At 39.0% G+C, this 12,816-nt stretch overlaps 1 protein-coding gene across 17 annotated transcripts in view; it reads left to right on the top strand.

Moving 5' to 3' along the window:
- Positions 1–12,816, top strand: part of SIPA1L1 (signal induced proliferation associated 1 like 1) — a 482,475-nt gene that overhangs the window by 223,466 nt on the left and 246,193 nt on the right. Inside the window, exon 5 of one of the 17 annotated variants that reach the window (XM_045451412.1) lies at positions 4,463–4,555. The exons of the other annotated variants lie outside the window; for them this stretch is intronic. The gene's annotated coding sequence lies outside the window, so the exon portion shown is untranslated. The remainder of the gene's footprint in view (positions 1–4,462; positions 4,556–12,816) is intronic. 17 annotated transcript variants of the gene reach the window in all.

A 12,816-nucleotide genomic window follows, 5' to 3' on the forward strand; every position in this document is an offset into this window, starting at 1 on the left:
AGAAGGCTGCAGCTGTTTTGATATTAGGGTTTCGATCTTTGGTTTGCTAAAGCTCTGTTTTTAATTGCCATTGATAAGCAAGACACTATCCCGAAGGAAGGACTATTTAGATTCTAGTTTTGGTTCCAATTCCGTAGCTCAGTGTGGATGATTTGATTGGCTGGGATAGAAAACTCCACATGGCTTTTGTTTTTCTCTCTGAACAAATGAAGTAACCTTCGTTCTCTTAGGAAGGGTAATTGAGATAATGGGTAAAATGCTACCTGGTGAGTAGCTTATTCCTGTGTTGCTAGGGAGTGGAATTCACCTCTGTGGGTCTCTAGGATATAATGAACGTTAGACCTAAGGCTACGCTTCCTGCAAGAGGGAAGTCTCCAGCTCCTTTTTTTTTGTTCAGATAGAGAGTACCTGGAAGTCATGGTGATTTTGATAGCAAACCAGGAAATATCCATATATTTAATTCCATCACAGGAACCAAGAATGACTTTCCTAGCAGAAAATGCCCACATTTTCTGTGTATGGTGCAGAGTCAGCACCACTGGCTCAGGTTTGGAGGCGGGGTGGAGAATGTCTCATCTAAGCATGACTTTTTTGTGTTTATGGAGGTGCCAGGTTCCTGCTGCTTTTCTTTCCTTACTTGTTCTGCTGCCATGTGCTTTGTTGAAAAACCCTGTGTCATATGCCAGAAGACTGATGAGAAGTCTATGGGAGAAAAACCTTAAAGACTGAAAAAGTTCTCTCTCACCAGTTTCATTTGTTTTGTGAACAGGAAGAAGACGTCTGTTGTCTTATTTTTTATCAGGGGACTATATTTTTCTCAGATCTTCCAGCTTAGTTTTTAGTCTTAACAATGACATGTGTTCAGTGTAAATAATGCAAACAAATAAAAGGAAATTAAAAAAATAAAGTAAAAATTACCCAGATCCTAAACCCAACAGTATATTTTAACATTTTGTTAAATACCCTTATGTAATTTTTCTGTACACCTACAACATAAAAATACATGTATGCAATTTTTTATTTGGTTTTATATTCTGTTTCTGTTTTGAGACTTCATTGATTTTTGGTCAGTCCTATAACTGATGTCGATAGATTTATTTCTCAGGGTATCCATTTATAGCTAGAGAGTATTTTCCCAGGTTTCTGTACCCATTTATGTAAAATGCTCTAAAATTTTTGTAAGAAGAGGAGGCCATTAATTAAGCATAACTTCAGAGAAGTTATTTAGTCTGGGTTGCCAGGTTTTTCATATAGTTAAGTATAAATAAATGATGACTAAGATTTCTTAACCAATACTGATGAAAATTTTTCTAGAGTTATTGTACACTTGTAGCATGTTTAAATGTATACTTTGGCCCCAGGAATTTATTTCTAGGAATTTGTCTTAGTGAAATGGAGAGCATGTACAAACATGTCTGTACCATTCGTTCACTGCAGCATTGCTTAAGGCAAAAATTTGGAAATTATGTGCAGTAATTTATGGCTCTATTCAATACTGTATCCAGCAATGCGTCCATAAAAATGTACATCCTAAAATATTTGAGAGAAGGGAAAATAGTCATGCTATAATAAGAGAAATGCATGTTAGGAATTGTACACAATGCCAATTTTATGAAGAAAAAGCGCTCTATTCCTCCAAATATATTTATTTTTTTATACTTATATAAAATATATAGATACATGCACTCACAAATAGTTTGATGTTTTTCTTATAAATAAAAAAAATGAAGTGTAACATGCATACAGAAAAGCACACAGACTAAGGTTTCTACGTTGATAAACTTTTGTAAACTCAACACATATGTGTAACCATTACCTAACTTAAAAATTAGAATGTTATCTAATTCTAAAATCTTCCTCATGTATTCTCCCATTCCATCACCCTTCCTCACCCTCTTTCCCCAATACAAGGAAAGGTGACCACTGTTTTGACTTACATCACCATGGGCTAGCTGTGTCTGGTTATGAATTTTATAAAAATGGAGTAATACGGTATGTACTCTTAGTCTGGTTTCCTTTGCTCAATATTATATTTGTAGGTATAACAGGTTTTCTCTCTCTCCATGTGGTATTCTGACATGTAACTCTACTGCAATTTATTTATTTATACTGAACATGTTTTGTGTGTGTGTGTGTGTGTGTGTGTGTGCAGTTTTTGCCATCACAGCTAATGCTGTTATGGGCCCGTTCTGTATGTGTTTCTTGGGCACCGAGGTGCACATTTCTGTTGGGCATCTATATCTAGGAATGGGTAACTGGGGTTGTGTTATGTGTTTGTTCAGTTTTTGTAGGTAACACAGAACATTGTAAAGTAGTTATACCAGGTCACCGTTGTTAACGGTGTTCGAGACTGCCAGTGGCTTCACATCTTCACCAACACTTACTTTTAGTTTTTCCTTTTAGCCATTCTAGTGGCTGTGGGGTGGTGTCCATTGTTTGTTTAGATTGCATTTGCCTGAGGACTAGTGAGAAATTGTGCTTTGACCTGAATAAATTCCCTTCTGAGGAAATCTTATGTTATTAAATCTTGTGCTAATCAACTTCATGTTAGCAGTAACAGAAACGGTTACCTTCCTCTGGCACCGAGGGCGTGTTGTATGCCCAAGTTCTTCAAATCGCCAGACCTGAAGTTGATTCTTCTGGATCATTTAAGTGGGGCAGTCATTAATAGATACAACTTGTCATGCATCCAAATTGTGCTGCTTGATGATCCAGTTTATGTGATTTTCTGTTCTATATTGAGCAAATGTTTGACACTGTGAAATATTTCAAGTTACCTATTCATTTTACATCATGACTGATTAAATGTTGGCCAAAGAATTCAATCTAAGAAATCCGAAAGGGAAAACTTTTGGGCTTTCGTGTGCTGATTTTCTTTAGACCTGTATATCAAGAATGACTCACCCCGTTTTTATTCAGAGTAACTTTTAAAAGAATCTCACTCTACAGTAGAAAATTGCAAGTAAATTTAATGCAGATGGAAAGTGGATTTGAGACTTAAGTCTGGGTCTAATCGCTACATGGAATATCTGAAGAAGACTGGTAGTCTTGGCATCCAGTTCCTGGCTTTTAGTATTAACTTTTTTTGGATCATAAAAGGAAACTAAGACATCCTTTAATTATCAAATTACTGGTCTTAGAATAGGGAGACTTCATGGTAGAACTTCAGTCTGCCATCTTGAAATAACACTGGTATTGAGCAGGTCCTGTGTACCCAGGCTTGATGCCAAGCATTGTCATGTTTTCTTGCTGAATCCTCACCAGTAGTGTGAAATAGGTAATGTTACACCTGTTTCATATATGAGGAAGTTGAGGCCTTGAAAAAGGCCACATGATGAGTAAGTGTGAGGGGCAATTTCCTAACTCTGATTTTATGATTATTTGATGGAAAATTGTAGTATTTAGGACCTTTGGTTTAAGTTGAACAACTCTGTCAACTCTTTAGATGTCCTGGGGGTACCAGTAACATATAAAAATGGAGTGCTAGTGTTTGAATCTCAGATGAAGGCCACGTAGGGTATTTTATGGAGAAAATTGTTCTTCTAGCCTCATTCTCTCTCATACTGTGCCGAGGTTTTCAAGTAATCATCCTGATTAAAGACACATTTTTCAGTAAACGCTAATACCACCAGTAGAGGTGATGAAGTTAGAGAAATTTATGGCCAACCTTCAATCTTAAGGGAACAAAAGCATGCATTTGTTAATTTGTTTGTTTTGAACACTGCAGCTTCTGCAGGACTCTCTGTCCTAGGTAAATCATATATGAACCAGCTCCCAAGGGACCTGAGTTCTTATGGAGATCTAAGACATATAGGAAGGTAACCGTAATACAAGGTAGAAAGGGCAACTGGTATGAGGTATTTAGCCTGGGGCAAAATGCCGCAGGAATTCATAGCAGATGACAACTTTCAGCTGAAGTCTATCAAGAAACGCTTTCTGGAGAAGGTGGCCTTGGAACTACCTTTGACGGGGAGACAGAATATGGATACTTCGAAATTGGTGTCTGGTTCCGGGCAAAGCTACTACATAGTTTATCTTTTTATGACTGTGAATAAATATGCTAATTAAAGGAGTACTGTAGATAAAATTTGAGAATTTTACCCTATCAACAAAAAATGGTATGTATTGTAAAACCGTAATGTTTAGGATGAAGCTTAGGCAAAGCCCCTTTTACTTTTAGCTCTGGCCTCACCTACTCGGTGTCACCCCCACTTACGGGCCTTCTCTGCCCTCTCACTGTGGAGGTTCAGAAACGTGTGCTGCATGAGACGGGACATCCTAGGCCGTCCATGCCTTCTTTACACTTTTCATAGATGCTCTTTTCCCTGCAGGACTGCCCTTATTATCATGTTAATATTTGTCAGAGCCTGGCACACATCCTTTGTGAGTGGAGCACGAATGGAGAATTAAATGAAATAGAATGTTGTGCTTTGTACTAAGTTCCTATTTTTATCACGCAGAGGTACTTGCTCAGTTAGTTGCAGCCTGCCCCAGAAAATCATTGTAGTGTAACTGCAACAAGCTGGTTTACAAGCAAGAGGAGCGGAGTGTGCAGGTTTGTGACTTTACGTGAAAATGGTTTTACCTTTAGCTATGATTGTAGGTGTGCCATTGTTTGACCACATGAGTGATTCCTGTAATGGCTGATTCTAAAATCGTTGTTTTTGTTTTGTTTTCCCCTTCATCCTTTCTCTTAAATTGTTTGGATCAGAAGAAAAGGAGGAGAAGGGCTTATTCTCACTGCCTCAATTACTCATTTAAAATTTAAAATTCTATTGACTTTCCACAACACTGTTGAGCCCACAAGATAAACTTCCTAAACTAGAAGTCTTTAATTGGCATTTTTTATGTGATGAGATTTTGTTCTCTTATAGCCTTTTAGTAATTCAAAATCCTTATTGAGGAAATTTTAGGTACAATAATAATAGTTAATCATTATTGAATAATTTGTACCCGGAAGTTTGCTAGACTTTTTTGCCTTCATGATCTTATTTAACCTACACATCATCCTATGAGATGTTGAGCAACATCCTGATGTTACTTGTAAGGCTAACCGATTTTGACAAGATTACATCACTCGTCAGTGGCTGAGCTGGGAATTGAACCCACGTCTGTTTGCTTCAGTGCCTGACCCACTGTGTTAAATTGTTCTTCCCTGTTTTTTTTCTGTGTATTTATGCTTCTCTCCTCACATTTTATGGTGATAGGATACATCCTTGTTTTAGCTTCAAATGATATACTTCAGTTGTCCCTAATCCTTTATGTAACAGTATTTGTTGATTTGACATCTTAGCTACTTTGGTCAAAACACTTTCATTTACTATGGTGTTAACGGTACTTAGAAATTGTGCGTTTTTCCCCTTTAGCAGTTGACAGGGAAAAAGGTAGGCTATTTCGTTTTCACATGTCGTATCCTTTTTTAACTGGTGGTTTAAACAGGTTCTAATAGTCCTCTGAGACAGAACCTTGGAATTTAGATAATTCTTTCACTAGTTTGTATGAAATAGCATCTCAAGTCAGTGTGTGGTGTAACTGTGCAAGAGCACAGTGCGTGGGTAGTAGCAAAGCGGCCCTTGCACACTGCCGGGCAGAGAGCAGAGAGAAGGGTCAAGCAAATGAGAAAGTACAGGGACACAGTAACTGACCCAGCATTCATAATGTGTTTAGATTGCGTTAGAAAAACTGTCAGTAAAACCCTAAGAAAGAGACTCTTAGCTCCAGAGAACAAACAGGGTTGTTGGAAGGAGGCAGGTAGGGGGATGGGCATTAAGGAGGGCATTTAATATGATGAGCACTGAGCATTCTATGTAAGTGACGAATCACTAAATTCTTCTGATGAAACCAGTGTTATCCTGTATGTTAAGTAACTGGAATTGAAATAAAAACTTGAAGCATAAAAAAAAAACAAAAAACAAACTTACAGAAAGCGTCATAATTCTTATTGTTATAAGTAGTTAACATCTACGTTTTAAAACTATCAATTTCACATCCTGTAATGCTACAGTGGATAACTGTTTATTATATATTGGTCTGCCAGTGCTTGTGGGGTAGGGTGGTATGCTTTGCCAGTCTAACATGTCTAGACAGAACCAAATGTATGATTATATAAAATCACAGCTCAGGGATTATGGTTGAAAAACTTTAATGATTATTGGCAACTCCATGCCATTTCATATTACTTTGCATCCTTCTTTTTATGGCCTAGTGCCGTAAAAGAGTTAAAGTTTATTTTTAGGCAGAACAGAAAATGTCTAAAATGTGATATGATGTGAATCTAGTTTCTTAAGTAAAAATATATTTTCCATGCAAATACATGTTTCTTGATTTGGAGAATTGAATGAACCTAAGTAAGAATGATTGCTTCCAGCATTAAAATTGGATAGAAGCTCTTTGAAACCAGTCTAAGAACAACAAAACCACTACTTTAAATCCAAATTAGTTTTAAATGTGTGTTGACTGGCACTGTGTCCAGGGTATTTTTTAGGAGTTCAGACTGACTGTCCTGTATCTGTTTAGTTTTTATTTCCTGTCTTCTCCCTCAAGTAGTCTTCTGGGCAGTCTAGCTGCTAGCCTTTTCTTCTTTGCAGGAGAGAAATTTCCAGCATCTCCTCTTCCTCTGTGGAGCTGTCTCCTCCCACACAGGCTATTATAAACAAGCTACAGCGAACATCTTCTTACTGAGTGCAGGGGTTCCTTACAGAGCCCACATACTGTTCCTTGTTTTTTTAGATTTATATTTTGCCATGATTTTCCCCAGTTTTTTTTTTAATAATGTCATTGGATAATCAAAAGTTTTAAATAGGACTAGATCTAATGTATCAATTTTAAAAAATGGTTATTCCTGTGTCGTAGGAAGCCTTTGCCTGCCCCCTCACCTTGAGAATATTCTGTGTTTTCTTCTGAAAGCTTCATGGTTTTAGCTTAGGCTTAGGTCTGTGTTCCATGTTGAAATGATTTTATTCACATGCCATCTTAGTGATATTCATTCTTTAAGAGAGATATTACCTCTATTTTATAAGTGAGGATTTTGGCTCTCTGAGAGTTTGGCACTCTAGCCATTGCATGTAATAGTAAATTTGATTTATAATTTTAGAACCTTTTATAGATGATCATGATGAAACTATATGGTAGGTCGTATCTGTATATACCATTTTGCTCTAAACCTTTTTGAGATGTATTTCCATTGTCACAAAAAAACCCCACATTGTTGCTAACAAACAAATGTTCTTTTGGTGACCATGTTTATCCCCATAAAGAAACCAGAGGTGTTAAGTGCGTAACAAGACTGCAACCTTGATGTTGCGTATATTTTATCGGGGAGAGATGTAGTGTTTATGTACAAATGTCCTGTGAAGTTGCCTGGTGTGATTTGCCTGTTAAGGTACTAAATCCTCTTGTGATAAGAAATTGAAGTGAAATGATCAAATTGACTCAGCTATTTAACCTGGCCTAATTACTTGTTTTTACTAGTTATGGTACGGGGCTCAAAACTGCTATCAGCGTTCGGGTGTCTCAGGGTTATCGCTTATTCCTACTACTTAATGCCTCTCTCTGACATTGTGGTAACATCGCTAGTTCCAGCATTTAAGGCTCAAGAGAATTTTCAGCAATCGATGTTTCGTTGAGGGTTTGTGTTTTGAGTGTTTACTAGGTGCCAGCTGTGCTGCACGCATCGTATTTCTCACAACAGTCTCTTTTTCAAGCACAAGTAAAGAGAGACTTTCACAGTACACACTTGGGGGTCATGTGGGGGAACCCACTCCAGTTCTCTAGTAAATCTGAGTGGCGATTTCGCGCAAGTCCTTTCATGTGTCTGGGTTGAAATAAGTAACGCTACAGCGTGCTGGTGATTCAGTCAATTCTGAGATACGTGTGGAGTCCTCTGGGGGAAGACAAGGGGCTCCCTGTATTGGATGTGAGAAGTACGCAGAGGTGAGCCGGACAGAAGGAAGCTAATGTTACTCTTAAGGAAACTTCACCCTGTCATTGGACTGCCCTCCATTAGAATGTATGATTAAACACATTGGAAGCTTGCTGTTGATTGGGGAGAAAGACTGTCCTTTGTTTTGAGCTGAGCAGATGAGCATCACTAAGACTGTTCACATGCATCACTTAAGGACACTGAGATTCCCTCGCAAAGCTGGTGTTGCCCCTGCTGCAAATCGGGCTTGTGTCTGCTGCAAGGGAAACGGGCCAGGTTCACAGCACTCTTCCAGAGTGGCCTTCTCACTAAGGAAACATTAGCTTCAGTTGTTAACTCTCAAAGAAAGTGGGACAGTTCTCAGGCTGCTCTTTATTTGTATAGATAAACAACAGGCATTTAATGGAGCCGTGCTGAAAGCAACAGTAAAAAAAAGTCGCTGTGTTCTAATTGTAGCCTCTTAGCAAGGTTATGTTAGTTTTTTTAATCTAAAAATTCTGCCTAAGTGGAGATTTCTGTGCATTATGAACCAAATTAAATCCTTTTTCTTAAATAGTATTTGTTCTGCTGAATGTTTGCTACTCTTTCTGATTAAAATGGATTAAAATGGATGTTTATAGTCTCAAGCACATTGACCAGTTAGTTTTTACAAACTCTTCTATACTGTGCATAGGAACCAGATTTAATGGACTTAGTTATTTGTTCTTTTGGTATATTTTGAGAACGATTTTCTGCTTCATATTTGTTCTCTTCATTTTGATTGAGTGAAGTTTTGCTAAGTGCTTTTGATCTATAAATCAGTTACTGATACATGTAAGTAGTTCATCATTTTAAGGAAGTAAGTGAAACTGACTCTGTCCTACAACTCACAGACGAGGTTTTAGAACATTTCTGCAGAAAAATTTTCTGGCTGCAACACTTTTAATTGTCTGAAACCAACCATAGATTTCATTGCCATCTCAGTGTCCAGGTTTATGTCAGCAGTAATGACAGTTGGTAGGTGATTCTTTGAGTCAACACCGTGTGTGGGTATTTACAAACCACCATTGGATGTTGCTGTGTCGAAGTGAGTGTTGATTATCATTTGAAGGTAAAGAACTTTCTTGTCTTTGTACATATTAGGTTATCTGAATCAAGTAATATTTGCTTAGCTATTTATATGTTAATATGTTTAAAAAGAAATTTCTCTACGAAGAGGCATTAATCATTCGCTATTTGTTTGATCAGATGATGGCACTGGCATTCTATTGTGTAATCATAAAATAGCTTGTCATGTTTAATGCCAAGAGCAGATGCACTTCCTAGTATAAACAGCATGCAAAGCCCAAATCTAAATGTGTTATTTAGGAGCATATTAAAATCATTGTATTTTTTGTGATTTAAAAAAGTAACTGCGGATTGCATTGTGTCAAATTAAAAAAATGCGATTACTGCCACAACTTAAAATCTGAAGAAGCAAAATCTGGCCCATATGTTTTCAAGTATAATGTGTTATTCTTGCAGACTATGTCATGCATAGAGGTTTAGTGCATTCACTTCGGAACCAGGCTGCCTGGATTCAAATCTTACCTATACCGCTTACCAGCTCTGTGATGTTGGGCAAGTTACTTAATCTCTCTGTGCTTCAATTTCCTCCTTTGTAAAATAGTAATCCTAGTGATAATAGTATGTATCTTGTTAGGAGAATGATACAAATTAATATAAAGTGCTTAGGACAGTGCCTGGCACATAGTAAGGACAAATGAGCAAGACTGTAAAGCGTGAAATAGGTAGATGTGTGCGTTACAGGAGCTTCTCCTACAATCAGTCCCAGTTCTTTTAAAATAAGTCAGTGATGTCTTGATCAGTCAGTGATACTTGTGGAATAGCTTTCATGCTACATATTAATCTAGATTCCCTGGGGCTTACAAAAGGAATAAAAAGCATGGTTACTACTTTGAAAGCTTGCATCATACTTACATAGGTACCCAAAAGGAGATATACACAATTGAGTGTTATATAGCAATGTGTAAGTGAAAAAGTGTGAATCTTTTACAGTAAAAGCAGAGGGAGAATGAAGAAGTATAAAAGGTGAATTTTGACCTTGGAGGGCAGGTGGTTCATTTGGTTGAGTGTCTGACTCTTGATTTCAGCTCAGGTCATGATTTCGTGGTCATGGGATCGAGCCCCTCATTGGGTTCCTTGCTGAGAGTGGAGCCTGCTTAAGATTCTCTCTCTCTCTCTCTCTCTCTCTCTCTCTCTCTCTCTCCTTCCCTCCCTCCCTGCCTCCCTCCTCCCTCCCTCCCTCCCTTCCTTCCTCCCTCCCTCTTCCCCTCTCTTTCTGTCTCTGAAATAAAAAACAAACAACAACAACAAGTAGAACCCTTCATCATGCAGTGGATGAGTTCACACACATCATGCTCAGCCCTAGCCAGGAGATTGATGTGGTTAGGTGAGTAGGAGCTGGGGGGCAGATGGGCGGCTGGCCAACCTTGACTGCCTCCGTGGCTCTGGCCCTGAGCTAGTAGCAGCGGCTGGGGGTGCCTGGCAGGCCCCTTACACTGTGTCAGGGGAGCCCCATGATGTGATACCACAAGCTTTGTAAACACCAGGGTATTTAGATCAGGATAGGAAAATGATAAAGCCGGTGAGGTGGTAACATGACTTCATACCTTTGAGAAGTTTACCTTGGGGAGCTTTGTAGCTGCGGTGGGGAGAAACTTCCATTACTGCAATTTATAAAGAACCTTTGGACAGCTGAATATGAAGCCAAATGACAGGTGCCAGATTATAGACACCCAGCTACACTCTATCTGTACTAGAAAGTCACAGTGGATTCTAATAGGGAAGGGTTTGTAAAAGAAGGAGGAGCAGTTAGCAACAACAGCTTCCTGCAGTGACTTTGGGATTTTTAATCCAGGCAAGGAGACTTTTAGTTTCTGTCTGCTGTGGATTATTCTCTGGCACTTAAGCAGTCTCCAGACTAGCTGTGGGCTTTTCAAGTGGCTCTGCAGCTGGGGACACTGCAAGAAGCCTCTTACATACCTCAAAATGAAAAAATAAGCATCTCTGATATTAGCCAGTTCTGCTCTCCAAATACTTGAAAGAAATGTATATAATCACAAGGAGGAGGTCTGCCTGTGGTGATCATTTGGTGGAGCTGCTTGTATGTCATTAGATTTATGTGTTCTCGCGATCTTGGGTAAATTTTGTAAAGATTTTGGGACCCTAAGGGTCATATCTGTAAAATGAGGGTGTTGCGGTAAGTAGTCTGTTGTCATGCCCAAGGCGCGAATACTGTGTATTTCAAAAGGGGTTGGAAGATTTTCTTCTGGTCTTCCAACTATACATGGAAAACTTTGTAGAGGAGTCTGAAAGTTTTGAGGAGCTCTTTTCACTCAACAGTGTTTATCGAAGACTGTGCACCCGAGGCTACTCTGGGGGGCTGGAGATAGATCTGTGAAATAAGTTGGGGTCCTTGCCCTCTAGACGCTTACATTTTAAAGAGAGGGAATATATTCACAAACACACGAAGAAGTGCTAGGAATTACTATCATGTTGGATGCGGAGTTAACAAACGGGAATAGTCAAGGACAGCAGCCACTTGGCCTGAGTGGATGGTGGTGGCAGCTTCTGGTCTGGTGAATGGAGCAGATCTGGGGGTGAGGCATCCGCATTCTGCTCTTTGACATGCATCTGGAGTTTCAGATTTGAGAGTCTTGACTGTGTACTTGGTATTTGAAGCTTTGAGACAGGATGAATTCAGCTGATGACTGAATTTAGAAATAAAGGGGCAAGAGATGGGGACCAAGCCTGGAGGTTGGAGGTTGGTTGTAGGAGAGGAGTAGGAGAGGGAGCTCGGTTGGCTGCTCTTGGCTTCTGTTGAGCAAGTCTGTTCAATGCTAACACGTGCCCTTCTCTTTCCCTGAGCTCAGGGACTCCCTGTGTCTGTGTAGGTGTATACTGCCCCTACATATACACGTAAAGCTTAAAAAATGCCTCTTAACACACAATCCTCCGTATTTGCAAAGGGCTGAGAGACGAGAGCTCTCTTGGGTGACTTCCGTCTCCCTTTCTCCTCCTCCCGCCAGGCTCATTGAGGCAGCCACGCTGTGGGCTCTCAGTCCTTCTAGGTCTGCTGGTTGAGTTGAATGTTGATCAAGAATTGGTTTCATTTTTAACAAAAGCCCGTTTTGGTCAGTCGTACTTGTTATTGTGTAATTACATAATAGGAAATTGTATGTAATTTGACTAAATGTATTGTTTTTCTACAAAAATATGCTAAATACTTTTCAAAGCTTCCAAAGGCAGGCCTCCAAAAAGAATGCTATTAAGTTAGGTATGGTCATGGCAACTCTAAAGGAATGGGGGAGTAGTTAAACTTCTGTAAGGATTCTCAGCTTGTTTCCTGAAGGCCTGCGAGTGTGTATTCCATTCTAATAAAAAAGGGAGATTGGGAGTTGTGGATGATGCTTTTTGCTTGTGATTTGTGTAAGAATGACTAGCCTATAGTCAGTCTGGAGGCCTGTTATTCACGGAAAAGACATTCACTCTACTTCAGGAAAATGGTAAAAGACTGTACATTTCAAATTAGATGGCTAAGCTGTGTGTGTGTGTGTTGAGGGGTTCTCTGCTAACTTAGCCTTTCCAGTTTCTAAATCAATTATCATCCTGTTACCTTAGTTCAGTGGGGTTTTACTGGGTGGACTTTGTGAAAAGCAGTCTGTTGTGCCAAAAGCCATCAAAATGCTCATGTCCTACTTTACCACTTCTTGGACTTGATGGCAAAAACGTTTTTCTTTTTAATTCATAAAAATTTATGTTGAGGGATGCCGATCACTTTAATTTTTGTAATGTAAAAATTAGATGTACCCTATCCATCAGATAGTGTAAACTGGTTCAGTTGTGACTTGAAC

The sequence above is a fragment of the Leopardus geoffroyi genome, chromosome B3 (genome assembly GCF_018350155.1).
Source record: "Leopardus geoffroyi isolate Oge1 chromosome B3, O.geoffroyi_Oge1_pat1.0, whole genome shotgun sequence".
Classification (NCBI taxonomy): domain Eukaryota; kingdom Metazoa; phylum Chordata; class Mammalia; order Carnivora; family Felidae; genus Leopardus; species Leopardus geoffroyi.